This window comes from Ochotona curzoniae, unplaced genomic scaffold (assembly GCF_017591425.1).
Source record: "Ochotona curzoniae isolate NIBS_2020 unplaced genomic scaffold, NIBS_Ocur_1.0 scaffold_4506, whole genome shotgun sequence".
NCBI classification, from domain to species: domain Eukaryota; kingdom Metazoa; phylum Chordata; class Mammalia; order Lagomorpha; family Ochotonidae; genus Ochotona; species Ochotona curzoniae.
The window spans coordinates 72,489,835-72,511,107 of NW_024467119.1; positions in this window are offsets into that span (position 1 = coordinate 72,489,835).

A 21,273-nucleotide genomic window follows, 5' to 3' on the forward strand; every position below is an offset into this window, starting at 1 on the left:
GTCTGGGAGACTCAAAGAGAGAATTCCACAATGGAGGAATCAGGCCTGAGCATCTGGTAGTCAATTATCAGTGACTTAAGGCACATAAAGATCCCAAGGCACAGCAGAAACTAAAACAGAGATTTTTCAAATTTTCATTTTTCATGATACAGTTTCCTCTCCCACTCTCCCCATTCCACTTCTCACTCTGTTTTCCCCTATATGATTACGACAGTATAGTTCTTCAGCAAAAGTCACATGTTCATCACTCTGCTATTTAAGTGTCCTATGACATTGAAGGCACAGACATCAGTATAAATTCCAGCATCCTATTTTCAAGGTATTCAAATAAATTTTTACTATTGTGTACTATTAGTGCCAGTAATAATAATTCAAAAACAGCTCAGGCAAGTATGGAGTACCTACTACAGATTGTGCTGGTACAACTAACTTAGTACTGTGAAGCATTTCTAGAAACACATGTCAATATCCAGTATCACACAGCTGACTGCACCTTCTTTGTGGCAATAACACTATAATTTAGGGTTGCCTTTCTGATCCAGGATATGATAACAATAAATTATTAGATAAAACTTCACATATAAATTTCTGTAATTAAAAAAATAGCATTTGCTCCAGGTCTCTATACAATATGCATTACATCATGATGATATAAAGCCCAACTAAGCAGTAAACTCTTCATAAAGTACATTAAAAATATAGCTTGGGGGACTGGCGCTGTTGTAGAGCAGGTTAAGCAGCTCCCTGTAATACTAGCATCCCATATGGGGGCTGGTTTGTTTCCTGGCTGCTTCGCCTCTGCTTCAGCTCCCTGCTAATGGCTTGGGAAAGCAGCAGAAGATGGGCCAGTATCTGGGCCCCTGAGCTGGCATGAGAGATTCAGATGAAGCTCCCAAGTCCTGGCTTTGGCTTGGCCCAGCTCTCCCCATTGCAGCTATGTTGGGGATGAACAAGCAGATGGAAGATTCTTTTTCCTCCACCTTTCTCTCTTTTCCTCTTTCTCTCTATTCCATCTTCATCTCTGTTTTTCTCTCTCTCTCTGTAATTCTGCCTTCCAAATAAAAAAAAAGCAGCTAAAAATTACTGTGCTGTCATTTCAAGAGCCAGTTTTATTTTTCAAGATCTGCTGCCATGATATAGATAACACAATTGCATGTATTTATTGAGATTTTACTAAGTGGCACCATACATTGTGAGTTTTACTCATATTATCTGTTTGATTCTCTCAAAAATTTATGAAAGTCTGAGGCTTCAAATGGTAACATCATTTACCCAAGTACGATGATTTAGTAAATGACAGATGTGTGATATAAACCCAAGCTGTCTAACTCCAGAGTTGACATTGTGGGTGTCATACTATTCCATCTGACACACAGTAACGTTTCAACCTTGCACGGATCAGTGAAACCTCAGAGCTGGAACCATCAGATGGCATTTGGTTCAACCCAATGCCAAGAGAAGGGATATTTCTCCCAAGGATTTCTTAGTGAAAGAGCCAGGACCAGAATTGTATTGACTTCTAAATCCACTTCTTTCTCTTCCAGTTGACTCAAGATAGCTTCTTCTCACTTTAGCTAAGCCATTTGAAGACCTATGTTTTCATGGTTGAGATGAATAGGTAAATCTGTTGAAGAAATGCCATAGTCATAACTGATTACTTAATCTGTTATCTGTTACTTGAAATTTGAGGTTTAAAACAATGGCCATTAGTTTTCTCCTGATTTTTATCAGGAGGGATTCAAGAGTGGCCTCCCTAGGGTGTCCTGGCTCAGGGTCTTTCCTTCAGCCATAGTCAGGCTGATGGGATACCAGCTTTCTGCCCAGGGCCAGAGGACACTTCCTCACGTGCCTGTTGACAGGAAACATTTGCCATCTGGGCCATTTGCTGCTTCAGTGCCATGGTACCCAAGGTGGGCAGGAATTAAGTTCAAGTTCTTACAGGCAAAGAATGTAAGAATCTTCTTCCCTTCCTCATTCTGTTTCCTTCCCCTCAGCCCCCTTGTTTGTGTCTGACAGGATCTTAGTTTCCCATCTCCAGTGTGGCTCAGAGGTAAATCCCAGCTGGTCTGAGTCAGTTATGGCAACCACACTCCTGTGACAGCAATGGTTTTTGGAAAGTACTTGTCATTCAATCTGGCAAAGGATACATCAAGGAAGGTCTCTCAGAGGCCTTATGAGAGACCTTATTCCTATCAGAGTCACAGAGTGAGCTAGCCTTGGGTTAAACACCACTTAAGATACCAATAAGCCATATTAGAGTGTCTGAATTCAAGACTTAGGTGTCCAGATTCCTGCTAGTATGTGCATTTGGTGGTAGGCAAAATGGCTCAGGTACTTGTGTTTTTACCATCCATAAGGGAGATCTGGACTGAGTTCTTGGCTCCCGACCTTGACCTAGTGCAGTTTCAGTTTTTACAAGTGTTTGAGGAAAAAATCAATGAATACTCTCAAATAAAGAAATAATAAGATAAAGGCAACTTGGGTTTTGATGGCAAGATTAAGTCACTGCATAACTCAAAACTGGAAATATTCTCATCTTCTGCACTTTCTCATTAGATAAGATAATGCAAGTTCTTTATTGTTCAAGACATTTTTAGTTGTGTTTTTTATCCCTTTTTGCCAAAGGCCACAGCACCTGATATCCACATTTAATTCCTGCTCCTAAATGCAGAGATGGGGTTTTCCTTGACATGGTCCCAGACCAGATGACCTGCTCAATTCTTTGTGATTCAGAATCCAGAGCGAATGAGACAGCCTGTTAAAGACAGGATAAGACATGGTTTTGTCCATGGAGTTGAGACAACACTATTGTGAGAATTTTCCAATTATTTTCCAATAATTTTTGGAAACTGAGTTTGGAGTAAAAGGAAAGAAGGAAGGAAGGAGGGAAAGAAGGAGTGAAGGAGGGAAGGAGAGAAGGAGAGGCTAGGACAGTAGTTTCCTTATATAATCTACTCACTCTACTTTCGTCAGTTGAACAGTTCTTTCCTATCCTGTCACCTCCTACTTGCTAGATCTTACGTCCGTTTTAAGATTTCTCAAGTCACATCATGCCCCAGAAATCTGAGAGCACTGCAGTCCATTTCTCTTTGATCTGTGATTCCTCTGGAGTCAGACTAACACATTTGCAAACCACCTGCAAGCATCTCCTAGGTTATAAATTCCACATTGCTCTCTGATGTCTTGCTCTCCCTAGTACATTCTAAACTTCCCTGAGGTCAGAGACTCCATATGGTACCTACTTGCATATGGTGGATGTTTATAACTAAGTCTTGACATACCGCTTTATAAGATAAGTGAAAATGGGAGGAGGCAGAGTAGAGGGGAGGAGGTGAGGAGGAGGGAAACTTAGGAATGCATGTAATCTGAATTTGGCCTATCTTCCAATCTACAAACAAGGTCTGAGCGTGGTATGACTTGAACAGCCATGTGATTTCACCATCATTCTTGCACTTTGGTAATCAGATAGGAAAACTGGGGGATGCTGAATTGATACCCAGGTATAGATTGGTCAGGCTTTAGATGTAGCCCACATTACACAGTTTTCCACAGTATTTCCTTAGGCTGCGTGCTAACACTCACTCTTAGCTATGGCTAGCTTTGCTCATGTGTGTTTTTAGCTTGGTTCTTATGGGCAGCAATTCTTACTACAAAACAGCAGAAAAAGGGGCTGATGCCACTGTACATTGTCAAGACATTTTTTTGGCCATTCTAAATGGATCTGATAACTGCTCAGGACACAGAGACTGCCCAGGGACAGGAGCCTCTGCAGAGACTTCCTATAGCCTGAGAGCAATGCCATTTAGTGTTGAAGCCTCTGCTAAGTGCCACCCTATTCCTGGAGTAATAGGTCTTTACCTTCAGGGATGCAGCCAGAGCTAAGGATGCCATGATTGCTGTCATCTCTATTCAGCAGGCATAGAAAGGGGAATATCTCCAAGGATGTGCATTTAGTACACCTGGGACCTTCTTTCTGAAAACTTTGTGACATAGCTCTTCAACTTAAACTTTAGATACATAGGATATAGGAAGACACAATTCAATAACGTATCTTGGGATCATTTTTCCTTACATACAAAGGAAAAAGAGTACAAGGTAATGTTTAGTTAAAGTACAATGTCGGGGCATGCATTATGGTGTAGTGTACCATGCATTCGCCTACACTGTTGGCATCCTATACTGGTACAAATTCAAGTACTGATTGTTCCACTTTCAATTCAATTCCCTGCTTCTCGCCTGGGAAAGCAGCAGAGGATGGCTCAAGTGCTTGGGCCCCAAAACTGATGTAGGAGACTCAGAGGAAAGTCCAGGTTCCTGGTTTCAGATCTGCCCAGCTCTGTCCACTGCAGCTATTTGGAGAGTGAACCAAATGATGGAAGATTTTCTCTCACTGTCTCCTCTCTCTGTAATTCAGCCTTTCAAATAAATAGAATCTCTCTCTCTCTCTCTCTCTCTCTCTCTTTCTCTCTCTTGTTTTTATGAGGTTGAAAATATCACCAGGAGGGTATTTTAGTTTTGGACATCAAGTTTTGTGTTTCTTTTCTTTTTTATTAAAATATTTTATTTTTGATGATGCTTACATAGTTGATCAAGGTCATGGGTCAAGGGATGGTAGATGAGACCACTGTTTATACATTTTCTTCTTCCCGTATATGAGGAAATGGAAATACAAGAGGAGAAACCATGCCCAGCCACTCAACTGCTGCATTACCTGGGGGATGGGGATCTGCTACCCGATGTCATTCCAAGATCCCCATTGTGGAGCATTTTCAGAGGGTTCTGCTCATGTGGTTTTGGTAGTTCTGAGATGCTGCTGATATCACAACTCCACAGGTGAGGAAATCCTTCCCAGGTCAATTGGCTGCCATAGTCCAACTCTGAGTCTTCATTAGCCCAGATACTTGCTGTCAAGCTTCACTGGGGTAGTTGATCAGCTTGTTTTGCCCTCCATATTTAGCAATACAATGGGTGCTGCAGTCCAACACACGCTTGGCCCCCATGTTCCACAGGGGAAGCTGCAGCCTAGTGTGCAGTGGGCTGGTCCAGTCTGCCTCACAACCCATTAAGATCTCATTATATATCACTGGGCATTGAAATCCAATTCAACTCAACCAACTCCACCCTTCAATTCATCCACTTATGCCCCTGGGTGTCACTGCCTGTCCAGCCAGGCCCACCCCCAGTCCTGGTTCTCATGTTCGCCAGTGGAAGTTACAGCCCATCAGAGAGCAGCCGGCAATCTCCTGTGGACCTACTCCCTGCCTTGGATGTTGCACTCTCCTGGTGGATCTGTAGTCTGGCTCTACAAGACTTGTCCCAGTTCCAGCACTTGCCAGCTGACTCTGTGGCAAAGTCCAACCTGCCTGCCCTTATTCTGTCTCATTCCTATACCACGGAATACAATCAGATACCCCAGCCTAGCTCTCCCCCTAACCCAGTTCACATGTAGGCCAAAAGGTGTTGTAGCCCTGTCCAGCCTAGTTTGCTCTCAGTTCCAGCTCTCAAGCTCACCAGCCTGAGCAGTAACCCAGCAGTGGAGTTCCCACTACCCCCTTCCAGGCTCATCACCCCCAGCCCCAGTCTCACATGCGCTGGTGGGTTCAGTGGTCCAGTCTGGTGTGGCTTGTGTCACCTCAGCATTTGCCGCTGGGTGCAGTAGCCTGGCCTGCCACAGTCTGCCCCTGTTCCTGCTGGTGCTGTCTGGAGCTATTGCCCAACCCAGCATAGTCAGCCCCAAGTCCTGGCTTAATGAGAACTGGCTGGTGATGGCAGCCAGACTCAACCTGTCCCAAACCCGATTCCGGTTCTCAGATAAACTAGTGAGTGTTATGAACTGTTCTGGCCTGGCCCCACACCCATAACTGAGCGACACAGATGCCAGCACGTGCTATAACCTGGACTGCTCTGACCTGGTCCTTGCTTTGGTTTTTATGCTCACCTACAGGGCCTGTGTCCTGACAAAGGAGTTGTCCTCTCTTGGCTCTCCTCTCAGTGGCATATCTCATGCACACCACTGGATCCTTGACCCTGGATGACTTTGTCTACCTCCTGTCCTGGCAGGAATAGTGGCCTTCCCCAGCTGGCCCATACCCAGCCCAATCTCACTGTTGGGTGTTACAACCCAGCCAGTCCTGGTTCACACACTGACACAGCCTTCATTTGGCCTGATGGTAGTGGAAACCCTGCCCAGTCTGGCCTATACCCACTCTGGCTCTCACAAGCACAAGTGGATGCTAGAGTCTAGCCCTGTCTGACATGCTCCGACCCTGTCCACACCCATGCTGAGGAGACTGCAGCCATATCCAACTCAGACCACCACCCCCATTCTAGCTCTTGCATTCAGAAGTGGGAACCACAACCTAGCTGGGGTGTACCCTTAACTCCCCAACTAGGCCTCTTCCAAGCCCCAGATCTTGTACATGCTAGTGGATGCTGTGACCATCCTCTGTCTTGGCCTTTGCCATGGGAAGCTTCAGTCTAGCCTGACCTGACCCATCCCCAGTCCCAACTCTCGCTGGCAAGTGCTACAGCTTGGCACTGCCCAGTCTGCCCCCATTTGTGACTCATGTGAACCAGCAGGTGCGATAGCCTAGCTTGGCATGCCCCCTATTTCAGCATGGCTCCTGCACTTGCCAGTGAACTAAGGTTGGCCTGGCCTTGCCCAGTCTACCCCCTTCCAAACCACCCCACTCACCTGTGGACAGGTGGAGCTAAACTGCCCAGTCTGATGAACACCGAGGCCTGAAATACATGCTCACGAGTGGGAGCAACAGCCCATCAGGGGAGTTTTCCTAGTTCCCCAACCAGGCTCCCAGACCCTGATTTTGGCCATGCCAGTGGGGGCTAGGCCCTTACCAGTCATAGGCTTGCATATGTATGAGTGGTGGGTGTTGTGGCACGTCCTACCTCACACTGTATTCTTACGTATGTCTGCAAGTGCTACAGCCTGGAACCACCTAGCCTGTACCCAACCCCAGGTCCCATGAGTGTTGAGCGTCAGGCTGGGTTGGGCCACAACACAAGCCAGTTCACATGGGGGCCAAAGCTAGCTGCCAGTTTGGTTGGGTTAGGCTGTAGTCCCAATCAGCATGAGTTGGAATTGCAGGTGGGCTGTGCCCAACTAAGCTACAGCACCCACTGGCAAATGCTGGGATGAATCAGATCATGCTAGACTGGGCCACAGGGCCCAACCAGCACATGTGAGACTGGGGTGGTGGGGGATGAACTGAAGTCAGTAATTAGGCTGCGTGGGACTGCCCGGCAGGACCATCATTCCCACTGGAGAGTGTGAGTTGGGATGGGGCAAACCAGGCCGGGTAGAGCTACCACACCTGGTGGCCTCATGTGACCTGGATCAGGGGAAAGCCAGGCTGGACTGACTATTTCTACTGGAGCATGCATAAGCCAGAGTGGATGTGGGTTGGTGGGGCTTTGTCACAGCATCAACTGGCAGATGCTAGCATGGGGGGATAAATTCTGTCAAGTTGAACTACAGAACCACCTGCAGAGTTTAATATCCAAGAGTGGAAGTGGGCCCAGTAGAGGAACAGTGGGCACCTCCTTCTTGAGTTACCACTCCTACCGGTGAGCATGAGAACCAAGACTGGGGCAGGCATCACTAGACAGAGAGTGACACCTGCTAGCACATGTGTGAGCTGGATAGTGGGGCTGGATGGGTTGAACTAGGCTACAATGCTCATTGACATGTATGAGAACTGAAAGGAATATGGGACAGACTGAACCAGTCTGCTGTACATACTGGCAAGCATGGGAACCTGGGCAGGGGGAGGCCCTGGTGGGGGTTGTTGAAGGTCACTCTTACTAGGCTGCAGCTACCACTAGTGTATGTGAAGGCCAAGTGTGTGATGTGCAGGATCGGGCTGGGATGCAACACCCATTGTTTCTTTCTTTCTTTTTTTTAAGAGTTATTTATTTATTGGAAAGTAGAGAGGAGGAGAGACAGAGAGGAAAATCTCCCGTCCGATGATTCACTCCCCAAGTGAGCGCAACGGCTGATGCTATGCCGATCTGAAGCCAGGATCCAGGAACTTCTTCCGGGTATCCCACATGGGTGCAGGGTCCCAAAGCTTTGGACCATCCTCAACTGCTTTCCCAGGCCACAAACAGGGAGCTGGATGGGAAGTGGAGCTGCCGGGATTAAAACAGGCACCCATATGGGATCCCAGTGCGTTCAAGGTGAGGACTTTAGCCACTAGGCCACACTGCCGGGCCCAACACCCATTGTTTCATGTAAAAGATAGGGCTGGAGACAGACCTGACCCAGCAATTGCAACCACTAGCACATGCATAAGCTAATTACCATGATGGATTGTGCCAGATCCAGTATTGGGAAGCACATATAAGAATCAGATCTAAGATCACCTCAGATGAAATTTCTATAGGGATCATCCCCAACTGAATTGCTGGACTCAGAACTGCAACCATGGAGAAAATTGCAGGTTCCGGGATCTGACAGTAGAGTGCATAGGACAGAGCTGGACCTCCTCAGTGGCTTAGATGGAGCAGTGGACGGCATTTCCAGAAGCACATGGAGGACATGGCAGTACATTGGAGTCTGCAGAGGACACCTGGTACCACAACAGAGGATGGAGGACAGAACAAATCTATTAACTACCCCCGCCAAGGGTTGGCAGTGAATACCTGGGCAAACAGAAACTCTCAGGTGGACTAAGTCAGCCAGTAGATTCTGGAGAGATTTCATTGTGATTGGAGTGGTGAGATTAGTAGTAATTTAGAATTGTTGAACTACCAAAACCTCAGGAGCAGCACCCTCAGAGCATGCCCCACATCTGGAACCCTGGGGTGGTGTCAGGCGGATGTCCTCCATCCCAGATTGCAGATGCATTTGGGAAGCTGGGTGTGGCTTCTCTTCTTAACTCCCTTTTCCTCCAAAAACAGGAAGGAAAAGGGAGAATGTGGAAATGATGGTCTCACCCATCTTCCTGTAGCCCTTGACCCTAATCACCTATGTAAAAATCATCAAAAATAAAAAATATTCAATAATTTTTAAAAATACCTACAGTAACTTAACTTTTTTTTTCAGTAACTTTTAACAGTGATTCTCAGATCACAGAGTATATCAAAATGCAGAGTCCTGTGCTCTGTTTCAGACAGTTGGAAAATTCTCTTTTGGGGGATAGTGATTTCCAGTAATCTATATTGGAAATTAGCCACCCTATATTATAAAGGGAAAATTAATAAATTACCCAATGAAGTATTATCTCAGAAAGTATATGGATCTTTTTCTAATGATAGAAAAGATAAGCTTTTTCTAGTAACTGTTGTTATCACTAAGCCATTTCACTGACCCAATAAGATATTATAAACATTAGGATTGGTAATAAAATATTGATCTCTTAAATTTCCCCTCAATCTACAAGTGTCTTTCAGTCTGATGATCTAGCATGTAAGAGATCAGGCTTTTAAACACACCCAGCATGGCCAATTATTAATTGTGTGACATTCAGCCAGTCGCTCAACCTCTCTTAGCCTTTATTTCCACATTCAAAAATGGGAATAATATTACCTCACACGGACTACTGTTCTGTGAGGACCAAGTGTCATACATCGTTTCCTGCATTTAGCATCCATCGTATTCTGCACAGTAGCTGGAGCACAGCAAGTGCTCAGCAAATGTTACATAAGGATTAGAACGGCTAATGATGAGGATGATGTTGATGATGCGGTGGCAATAATAGCTGTGAAGAAGAATCAATTTTTCTTCTCCGATGGGGAAAATTTGTATTTTTCCCTTCTGGACAATGCTACATACATTTCATACCTTACTCCAAAGTGTGGCTACTTACAAGAAAGTACGTTTTGGGAAAAAAAATCAAAAATATGGCCTCAGAAAGTGGTCAGAGGAAGTTATTACTGCTTGACCTAGAGACCCAAGCACAAAGAGAAGAAAATGAGTAATGAAAGATCTGTGGAACACAAATTAATTTAGAATAAAATTATACTTTTAGTTTAATATATAGAATAAACATGAAGTTTTACTTCTGAAATATTTCTGATTCGTAAGTACTCACTGAAAAACTTCATGCACACATGTTCAGAACTGTTCCTAAAGTTGAGCTTTGTTTCTTGCAGACAAGCACAAGAGGAAAGAATAATTTAGTGACAATATCAGTATTCCATGAATAAGTTTCAAAATGAGTGGCCTAGATAATAAGTACTCTAGGGATTAAATGAAGTAAGGAGGGCTCAGCACGAAGCCTAGCAGCTAAAGTTCTCAGCTTGTATGTACTGGGATCCCATATGGGCACTGGTTCATATCAAATGATATGACAATCATACAATTTTCATGTCCTATGATAGCTTCCACAAATAAGAGAGAATAAATAATGTTTGTATTGCAAATTAATTCTTAATGTCATATTTTACTATTATATTTTACTGTTTGCTGATAAGATTATAATTAGTCTTTTTTTCCAGAAATATTAAAGAAATTCAAGTTAGATGTTATCATTTTATAGGGAAACATTTATTGCACATTGAATGCTTTGAAATTTACCTGAAGTGATTGAAAGCAAAAATAATAAAAATGTTTTATTGTTTTGAAAGGCAGAGTGACAGAGAGAGAGGGAGAGAGAGAGGAAGAAACAGACATCTTTCCTTACTGACTCTCCCTAAGTGGCTGCAACAGCCAAGGCTGGGGCACAAAGAAGCCAGGAGAAGGGAACTCCACCCTAGTCATCCCTGTGAGTGACAAGCAAGTGTGTGGGCAATTAACCTCTGCTTCCACAGGTACATTAGCAGGCAACCAGATCAGAAGTGGAGCAGTTGGAGTTAAAGCAGACATTCAGATGTTGGCTGCTGGCATCACAAGTGGTAGCTTCACCCATGCTGTGCAACTATGTTGCCCCATAAATGTTTTGAAAATCCTTGTTTTCAAATTAGTTATGTAACATATAATCAACAGTAATATGATGAAAGAATCTAGAATGAATTTCAAAGCCTGTACCAAAACAATCCCTCAGGGCTGCCAGTTTGTGCCCTGCCTGCTTCTAATCTAGCTATTACTAATGCATATGAGAAAGCAGCAGGAGATGGTCCAAATGCTTGGGCCCAGAGGAAGCTCCTGGGTCCTGGGTTCAAGACCAGCCCAATTCCAGACATTGAGGCAATTTGAGAAGTGAACCAAAAGATGAAAGATCTCACTCTTGTCTCTCTCACTGTAACTCTGCCTTTCACATAAAAAAATATATATATTTACAATTTTTATTTGTTAATGTATGTAAGAGACAGAGTTCCCACCTGCTCACTCCCTCCCTAAATGTCCACAATGGCCGGGGCAGGGACTGAAGCTAGCAACCAGAAATACAGTTTGCTTTCTTGTACGCAGCAGGAATGCATGCATTTGAGCCATCAGCACTTCCTCTGAGGATGTGCATCAGCAGGAAGCTGGAATCAGAAGGTGAACATTGAATCCAGGCACTCAAATATGAGACATTGGTATCCTAACTGTTACGCTAAAGTCCACCTCAAGTCCTATTTCTTAAAAAGGGATTGCCTTCTTAGTTTACATTTGTTGGTTTGTTCCATATTTAAGGACAGTGACTATTAAACTATTATTTTGATAGCAATGTTTAATTTTATTACTTCAGTTGGACCAAAAACTATCCTCTCTTTCCTAGTATATTATGGTCTTCTGCAAATACTATTTTACAAACAGTAAGGCCTGACATTTTTAAGGCACAGAGATTGTGCAACATTTAATATTTCCATAACAGAGTATTACATCTACCAAATGTTGCATAAAAATAAATTTTCATCCTTCATCAACATCTCAAATTCATCAGGATTGTGAGCTTGTGGGTGGAATGAAAGAGGAAGGGAAGGGTGGTGGTGAGCAAGAGTTAAAGAGCCAGGAGGTCTGAGCCTTAAACCGTGCAACCACCCAACCTCCAAACCAATGGTGAGATGGCTGCAGAATTCCAGACTGAAGGAAAGACCTCGGAATGCTGGGATGTTCTGTTCCGAGGTGCTTGTGTTCCTTCCTCTCTCAATCCAAGCCGCTGCTCAGTTAGATTCTTCGAACCATTACCAGTCTGGAAGAACCAAAAATTCCACGGTTTCCTGGTTTTCACCAACCTAGAAAATGAAGAAAGAAGGATTTCGTAGAATGTATAGTTCTAGAGTTGTGAAAGAAAAGCTAGAAATGTGGAATAATGGTGACACATAGCATTGCACTGTAGCACTTTCAGGAAGATATGTAAATATTACCTTCATTTTATACCAAGAAGAGCTGGGACTGAGGCTTGGCCCCCCAACCCACTGAGGCCAAAAGGAATGTTGGAAGATAGTTGCCATGACTTTGGCGGGCGTAGTAGGTTTACAACACTCCCAGGCTCTGAAGCTCTGTGTGTGTGTGTGCTTCACGTGTGTGTGTGTGCGTGTGCACACACACACGTGATTATGACAGGCAGGACTTGTCAGTGTATAAAAGGACAAGCATGGGATGAGACAGGCTTGGGTTAGGATCCCAGCTCTAGCAGATGCTCTGACCTTGGCCAAGACTCTGTGTCCTCATCAGTTCAGGAATGAGTCATTGTAGCCTCCTCGCCACTAAAAGTAAGGACTTCCCTTCCATATTTTGTTCAGTCTCAAAAGTTTCCTGGGACCTCCTCCTCCATTTTCTTTCTTTACTCCTCTAGAGCAAATTAATTAGAGGAGAAATGGAAGTGTTTAGTGGTTGACCTCTAATCCAGGCTGAGTACTTGCTATCTCAACGTCAAGACTATGTCTAGAGTTTCTGACCCAGTAAGGGCTCTAGAATTTTGGGGAACTTTTTGCTTCATTTATTTCATTTTATTTTTAGTTTGAAAGGCAGAGAGAGAGAGAGAGAGAGAGAGAGAGACAGACGGACAGACAGAGAGAACCCTTCAACTGCGGTTCAACTCAGTCCCTGTGACGTGGCCACTCTAAGGATATGTTAACTCGGGCACCAAATGCTTCTCCTGTCTTGATTTTCTTTTACTCCATAAACCATCCTGCAAGTCAGTCAACCTATCTCAGTTCACTTAGTTTCTCACCCTGAAGCACATTGTTCAAATCTTGGTTTTTAAGGAAAAAATTTTCCCAGGTAAAGCTTTTAAACCTTCTTGCTGCTTGGGTAGGGAGGAGGGCAGGATCATGGCAGCTCACAACTTCTCTCCCTGGCTATAAGCCGTCCATTGTCAGTCAGCCACAGGGATGAGGGATGGCCAGGCAGCTCAGCACCTGTGCCTACCTCGACACCCTCTTGGTAGTATGAACCATATCATGTTTCATGTTCCAATTCCAAGAGCAGCTTTTAGTTTTGCCCTTAATGAGATGGAAATGGGAGGGCTCAGACAGAGATGAAAGAATTGTGTCTGTCCTATGCTCTTCTACTCATGCACAGCTGCACTAGGGGTTGTTGAAAAATCTTACAGAACAGGATCCACTTCTTTTTTTTTTTTTTTAACTCTTTGTAAACAGACTTTCTGTTTTGTGAAATCTCTGTACCCGCTCCAAGGCTTAAACTCCATTTCCCAGCACAGAGTCTGTGTGGGTGAGGACCCAATCCTGGCTGCTCAGAGACTTAGAGAGAAAAAAAAAAAACAAGACAGGACAGCTGGTCAGATCTGCTGGGATTGGGTATTGCTGCAAATGGAGCCAGAGCTAGGATTATTTCTGCAAGAGGGTTCTCTGCTGAAAAGGCCAAAATGCAGTAGGAAAAAGAATCCTGGAGAAGGCTGGCCACCTATAACCCTCGCTGTCACCGGACGTTAATCACTGCTTGCATCATCCTTGTGCTAAAACTATCAGTGGAACACGATTACAGTTAGTATTCATATGCCAGACTGTTACTGGCTGATGCCATCAGCCAAAAAATAAACAAGATAAGAAAAAATCAGATTGTTCTTTTAGCAAAATGTCAGCAGTCCTTGATATTTGTTTTGTTTCATTTTTATAGTGTGCTTGTGTGTTAAGCTCATGAATGAAACATGGCACTTACTTTGTGTCTCACAGGATATAATACATGCACCATGTAGAATTAGATACAGCTGGACCACACTACACCCAGACATAAACAGAGGATAACATTGATGATTAGAGACTGAAAAGGTTGGGAAATAGGGATGGAAGGATATTGGATCACAGGTACCAAAATATGTTTGTTGAAATATTATACTGTATCCTATAGAAATGTTCAATTATTACCTATTAATCAAAATTTTGCAAGAGAAAAGGGTACAATTTCTTCTGCTCTTAGGATCTTTGAGTAAAAAAGTAATTCACTTGTAGAAGATGGGTTCAGCTCTAGAATGAACAGTGTTATGAAAGACTGTTTTAGGGGGCAGGAAGGCACTCGGGTTAAACTGCTGCCTGCAATGCTGACAATCTTGTATGAGCACAGGTTAAAGTCTTCATTGCTCTACTTTGAATCAATTCCCTGCTGATGAGCCTGGGAAACCAATGGAAGACGGCCCCAGTGCTTGCGCCACTGCCACTGCCACCCCACAGGAGACCCAGATAGCGTCCCTGGCTCTTGGTTTTGGGCTGGCATAGCCCCAGCTACCACAGCCATCTGGGGAGCGAAAAAAACTGGTAGACAATATATCTCTCTTTTTTTCTTCTTCTCTTTCCCTCCTACCACCATAACTCTGCCTTTCAAATAAATGACTACATCATTGTGCTGATAAGTGTATGTAGTAAGTCAAATTTAGAAATTCATTTTTTATATTGTAGTCACCTAAAATAACAATATCCTACATGTTTTTAATCTTTACCAAATTCAGTTTCAACTTTCATTTACCTCATTAAATCTGTAATTCATTGTGAATCTATTTTAATTAAAATTGGGCTGGTGCCTTGCAGAGGCTATTCACTAACATAAACTACATTTTGGACCATAAAATACACTTAAATAAATTGAAGCGAGTAGAAATTACACACAATATGTTCTCAGATAACAATGGAATTAAACCAGAATTAAGAGAGATAGAATATCCCCAAATATTTAGAAGTTAGACAACATATTTATAAGTATCTTCATATCAAAGAAATCTCAATTTTCAAGTTAAAGATATTTTGCATTGTTTTAAAATAAAAATAAGACTTATCAAAAATTTGTGGGGCACAGCAAAATCAATAATTAAAGGAAAATTAATAATATTGACTATGTAATAGGGGAAAAATTCTAACATCAGTAATATAAGCTTCTACGTCAGGAGATTATAAAAAGAAGAGCCAATGAAAAATCAATAAAAAGAAAAATTCAAAGTAAACAGAAAAAGAAAATAAAGTTTTTTTTTTTTTTTTTTTTTTAAAGATTTATTTCATTGGAAAGGCGGATATACAGAGAGAGGAGAGAGAGAGAGAGGAAGATCTTCCGTCCGATGATTCACTCCCCAAGTGAGCGCAACGGACCGATACTATGCCGATCCAAAGCCAGGAGCCTCTTCCGGGTCTCCCGCACGGGCGCAGGTTCCCAAAGCCTTGGGCCGTCCTCAACTGCTTTCCCAGGCCACAAGCAGGGAGCTGGAAGGGAAGCGGGGCTGCCGGGATTAGAACCGGCGCCCATATGGGATCCCGGGGTTGCAAGGCGAGGACTTAACCACTTGCGCCACCGCGCCGGGCCCAAGAAAATAAAGTTAAAGCAGCAACTGAGGGATTCACTCCAGAAATCAATAAAGTAAAAACTGCTTAATTTAAAAGATCAATGAAACTGATAAACTTCTAATCAAGTTTAAAAAACAAAACACAATCACTAATATTAAAAAGTCTAATCATCGTACAGACCCTTAGACATTAAAATAATAATTTAGGCATATTATTTTTGAAAATGATTTATTTATTTTTCATTGGAAAGATCAGATTTATGGGAAGAAGGAGAGATAGAGAGAAAGGTATTCTATCTACTTGTTCACTCCCCAGATGGCCTCAATGGCTGAAGCTGAGCTGATCTGAAGTCAGGAGCCAGGAGCTTCTTCCAGGCCTCCCACATAGGTGTAGGGTTCTGAGGCTTTGGACCATCCTCTACTGCCTTTTCAGGCCAAAAGCAAGGAACTGGATAGGAAATGGAGCAGCAAGGATACAAACCTATTTTGGGACTTACATAAGTGAAACTGTGAAATTAGGAAATAAAACAAAGATCTAAACACGTGCCAAAATATTTTGTGTTCATTGGTAGAAATGTGTATAACTAAAATTTTCAACCTAATCTATACATTCAATGCAACCCCAACCCAAACATGAGCAAGCTATTTTGTAGACACCAGCAAAGTAGAAAACCCGTTATAGCAGACACAATATTGGAGGAGAAGAAAGTCAGAGAACTTAAACTGTCAAATTCGAGACTTACCACAAAGCTACAAAAATCATATCTCGCAACGTGTTACTATTCAAAATATGAAAAAAAAAAAAGCCCGTAGAGATGTTAAGAAATCTTACAATTCTGGGTAGGAATTGTGTCATAATGGCTAAACTGCCACTAGGAATACCCCATTGCCTACTGAAATACTACGAAAGCTTATCTGTTCCAGTCTCTAATAACAGTAAGGAGCGCTTGGAATCTACGGCCACCGGTGGAACATGCTACCTTTTGGGGGCAAGAGAAGGAAAAGAATGTGTGTTTCCTAATATACCAAGACTCCAAGATTTCTAATAGAAGTGATCAAGATAAAATTCATTTTATGACATCTCCCAAGATGTTGACAATCTTCAGTCTTCTGTAGAAACAAAACAAATGAGAAGGGGTTTAGATGAAACTTCTGAATGCCCAAACAACACTAGGTTCAAATAAGTTCCACTAAAGGCAGTAAATGTTGTCTTGTTTACCAACCGTCTAATTTCCAGGCTCTTTAGTTTGATGTGATTTGAGCGAGTCTGAACTCCTATGGTGCTCTTAGGAAATGCCCTGTTCTTTCTTTAAAGGTGGAAGCTAAGGCCAGCAGATCTGTGTGTCCTTTTTTTTGAAGAGAAAAACAAAACAAAATGCAAAACCCAGATATCTTTCACACTTCGCAGAATTTCCATATTTGTAAATGAAGTGGCTTTATTTTCATACACATATTTTACTTACATTAAAAACTAAGCCTCTAGAATTATGCAAGTTAACCACATTTCAAATAAATACTTAGTGATGTGACTGTCATCCCAGGCTCATGATGCAAGGGACTAGTTCTACACCCAGTAGAATAGCTCTTTTTCAGTTCCTGAATTGAAGAAAAGTATTCTGTTGACTCCTGCTGCCTGTCCTGGGTGACTCCATAGAGCAATCTCACAGCCCATACGGTACACAGAAATCACTGGCTATCACCATGACCAGAAAAACATCTTCAAGGTTCCGACTCATGGGGTCCAAGTTGTCATGGAGATAATCCCATTTCCAAAGAGCGTGCTTAAATACGGTGCTCATTATCAGGAGTAATTACACCCTGTTCCCTGAGAAATGTGATTACCAAACTGAAGAGGAAGAGCTACCCAGGGCTCAATTTGTCAACATGTCACCAATTCCCCATGTGGGCTTTCTTACTCATTTTAAGGAAAGCTTTTCAAACACTATCCACAAACCCAAAGAATGTCAGAGGAGAGGGAAAAGTGTGTCTTGTGTGAACAGGAGTGGACTGGCCAACATGTTCTCTGAATGGAAGAAAAAAGAAAGTCAGATTATTGTCATTGCATATCCTTAAGCCAATGCACTGCTTAATTTTTATATTTATTTTTAAATTTTTATAGAAAGTTAGATATACAAGAGGAGGAGAGACAGAGAGGAAGATCTTCCGTCTGATGGTTCACTCCCCACGTGGTCAAAATAGCCAGAGTTGAGCCAATCTGAAACCAGGAGCCAGGAGCTTCTTCCACATCTCCCATGCTGGTACAGGGTCCCAAGGCTTTGGGCTGTCCTTGACTGCTTTCCCAGGCCACAAGCAGGGAGCTGGATGGGAAATGAGGCTGTTGGGATCAGAAGCAGTGCCCAGATGGAATCCCAGTGTGTGCAAGGCGAGGACATCAGCCACTAGGCTACCACTTTGGGTCCTACAGAGTGCTTATTGTGGTCAGACCTGGAAGAGCCTAATACTCCTCTTTCACTTGTCTCACCTGAGAAGAACCTAAAATTAGCCTTTAGGAAACACACTGAACATAAGAAGCCAAAGTCTGCAGCGTGCTCTGATTGAGAAAAAGTACTAAAGTATTACACGATGCTACTAATCTTTTGTTTTCATAACCAGAGAAACTGAATGGGTCTTGCTGGTCTCCAACTTTCAGCTCCATTAGCGTTGACTGCAAGATGTATCGTGATAGGCACCTTTGCAGGCTGTTCTTCCATAAGCATAAATCTAAGGCAAAGGAAGAGCTTCCACAGCCGTTTGAGTTGGCTTGGTTATGCATGAGTTGGAATTGTAGCCAAAGGCTTCAGTCCAATTCCAAAAAAATTAGATCTAATAAAAAAGAAAGTAGATGGCACTTGAGAAAACATAATAATATTAATAAAGACCAGCATCCCTCAGATCCCCTAGATCCCTGAGCTCACTGCCTTTAGCTAATATTCAGGGTCGCATTGCCTGTAAGTATGGCTGATCTATGCCTTAATCACATGAGAATTTTACAGGTTAGTGAATTATTTATGGGATTTTAGGGTTATTGCAACATAAAGGCAAATTTACCTGATTTCAAAGTAAGAAAAATGTTAGCCTGTAGCCAATGTTTTGTCAGAGATCTAATACTTAATTTAGGTGTTAGCTGACATTGGAAATGTATAAATAATTGTCCTGGGTCTTGAGCATTCTAAAGTGAAGGTCTTGTAATGACTTTGCACATATAAAGGCCTGGGAGTAGAAAGACTAGCCAAGAACCAAGGAGGGATGTGTCAGCACTGCAACTGAAGGCTTGGAGCCACCTCTGGGTGTCACATTACCAAACAGAAGGAGATAAAGAGGAATACTTTATCTAGGCTGGGCTCAGAGGTGCCATTCCAATGATTTGGGAAGAAATTGAGTTTGCAAAAATGAAAGTAACATTAGAGGCAAGAAGTGAGATAAAGGAAACTCAATTTTCATCCAGTGAAGAAGAACTCAGGCAATTTGATTATGTTCTTAATACATACCAAGATCTCAGAAAGGTGCTTAATACTATTACTAAAAGGCAGATTTCTGCATGAAGACGTCAACATGCAAGGGACAGATACATCTTTTCGTCAGGCAGGCAGGGTTCAGACTTCAATTCTGCCACTGGGTAGCTGTGTGACTACAAATTTCTGAACCCCTCTGGAAGTCGCTTGTTAGGAGCATCATATGAAGGACTGTGAAAAGTAGACAAGGAAGAAGAACTCGGACAGAAAACTGACACACATTGGGCCTGGAGCCATGGCCTCGTGGCTGAAGTCCTCGCCTTGAATGTGCCAGGATCCCATATGGACACTGGTTCTAATCCCGGCAGCCCTGCTTCTCATCCAGTTCCCTGCCTGTGGCCTGGGAAAGCAGTGAAAGACAGCCCAAAGCCTTGGGACCCTGCACCTGTGTGGGAGACCTGGAGGAGATTCCTAGCTCCTGGCTTCAGAACAATGCAGCTCTGGCCGTTGCGCTCACTTGGGGAGTGAATCATCGGACGGAAGATCTTCCCCTCTGTCTCTCCTCTCTGTATATCCTCCTTTCCAATAAAAATAAATAAATCTTAAAAAAAAAAAAGAAAGCTGACACACTTGACTAAACTTCAGACCAAAGAGTTTAGTTCCTTCGAAATCTGGAGTCCATGATTGTGTGAAGCGCTTCTTATGAAAGAATGGTTCCACTGGAAATGACTTCAGTTCTTACTTTTCTGGAATGAGGGAGGTCAGCTAAACATCTGGTGCAAAGCTCTCGCTATCCTGCAAGAGGAATTTATTTTTTAAAATCTCTACAATTATCTTTTTATCCTTTTATTTCAGAGAAAAGGAATTTCCCCCCCCCCGAAGTTACCTTCCCCCAGGTTTCTGATATCCTTGAGAAAATTGCTTCCACATTTCCTTGATTCTTCCTTCTACTTACCTTAAAAATGTCACTAGATGTCTTTTCGCATTTTTGAAAATAAAAAAGTAGCATACACAACTATGCAAGCAGAAAAAAAGCAAAACAAACAAAAACCCTCAAATTCTACAACCCAGAATCACTATAATTAGTATATGAGCATCATTTTAGACATCTCTATCTTTACAATTGGTAAAAAAAAAAAAGAACAATATATATCTATAATTTTTCAAAAATCCAATGACTATGATTTGTCAAATTTCTGCTCACTTCTTTGAGAGGCAGAAAAGGAAAACTCCCTTCCACTATTTCATTTCTCAAATGTGTACAATAGTTCTAGGATGGCCTGGAGACCAAGACCAACGGCCAGGAACTCAAGCCAAGTCTCCCGTATGGGTGGGAGGGACTCAATGGCTTGAGCCATCACTGCTCTGCCCTGCTGGAACCAGGAGTTGACCCTGGATATGAAATCTTGCACTCTGATATGAAACAAGGGCACCTTAACTGCTGAGCCAAGCACCCACCCCTTAAGCTACTTTTACATTAAAAATATTAAACTACTTTTATTTGAAAGACATAGACAAAATAAAATTGAATCTAGTGACAATGTTATAGCTTAGGCACTAAGGTCTCTGCCTATGACATCAGCATCCAATATGGGCAACAGTTGAGTCCCAGCTGCTGCACCTCCCATTCAGGTCCCTGTTAACATGCCTGGGAAAGCAGCAAAGGATGGTGTAAGTGCTTGGGTCCCTGCACCCACGTGGAAGACCTGGAAGAAGTTCCTGGTCCCTGGGTTTGGCCTGACACCACCGTAGCTGTTTCAGCCATTTTGGGGGGTGAATTAGCAAATGGAAGATCTCTCTGTCTTCTCCCTCACTCTTTGTAACCCTGTCTTTTAAACAAAACAAAACAACAACAACAAAAAGAATTGATGAACTTATGCAAATGAATTTTTGCTGGAATAAATGCTATATCCTAAAAAGAAAAATTATCTTCTAGGGACTTTTTTAGGGACTTTTCCAGACCATATGGAATAACAGGGAGTTGATTTATCCTAGAGCCTTAAAGAGGTGAAGAACTGAATGACATTTATGAAAGAGCAGTGCAGAAAGTGATTTGTGAGAGAGAAAAATAATGAAGTAAGTCCTATGATTGTCCCAGGGAACTGCCAAGAAAGCATTTTTAGGTATTGGAACAAGAAAGCTGCAACCACAAACTCTTGTGGGGTCCCTTGGGAATGGGAAGTTGGAACTGTGAGTTTAACGAAGTCAGT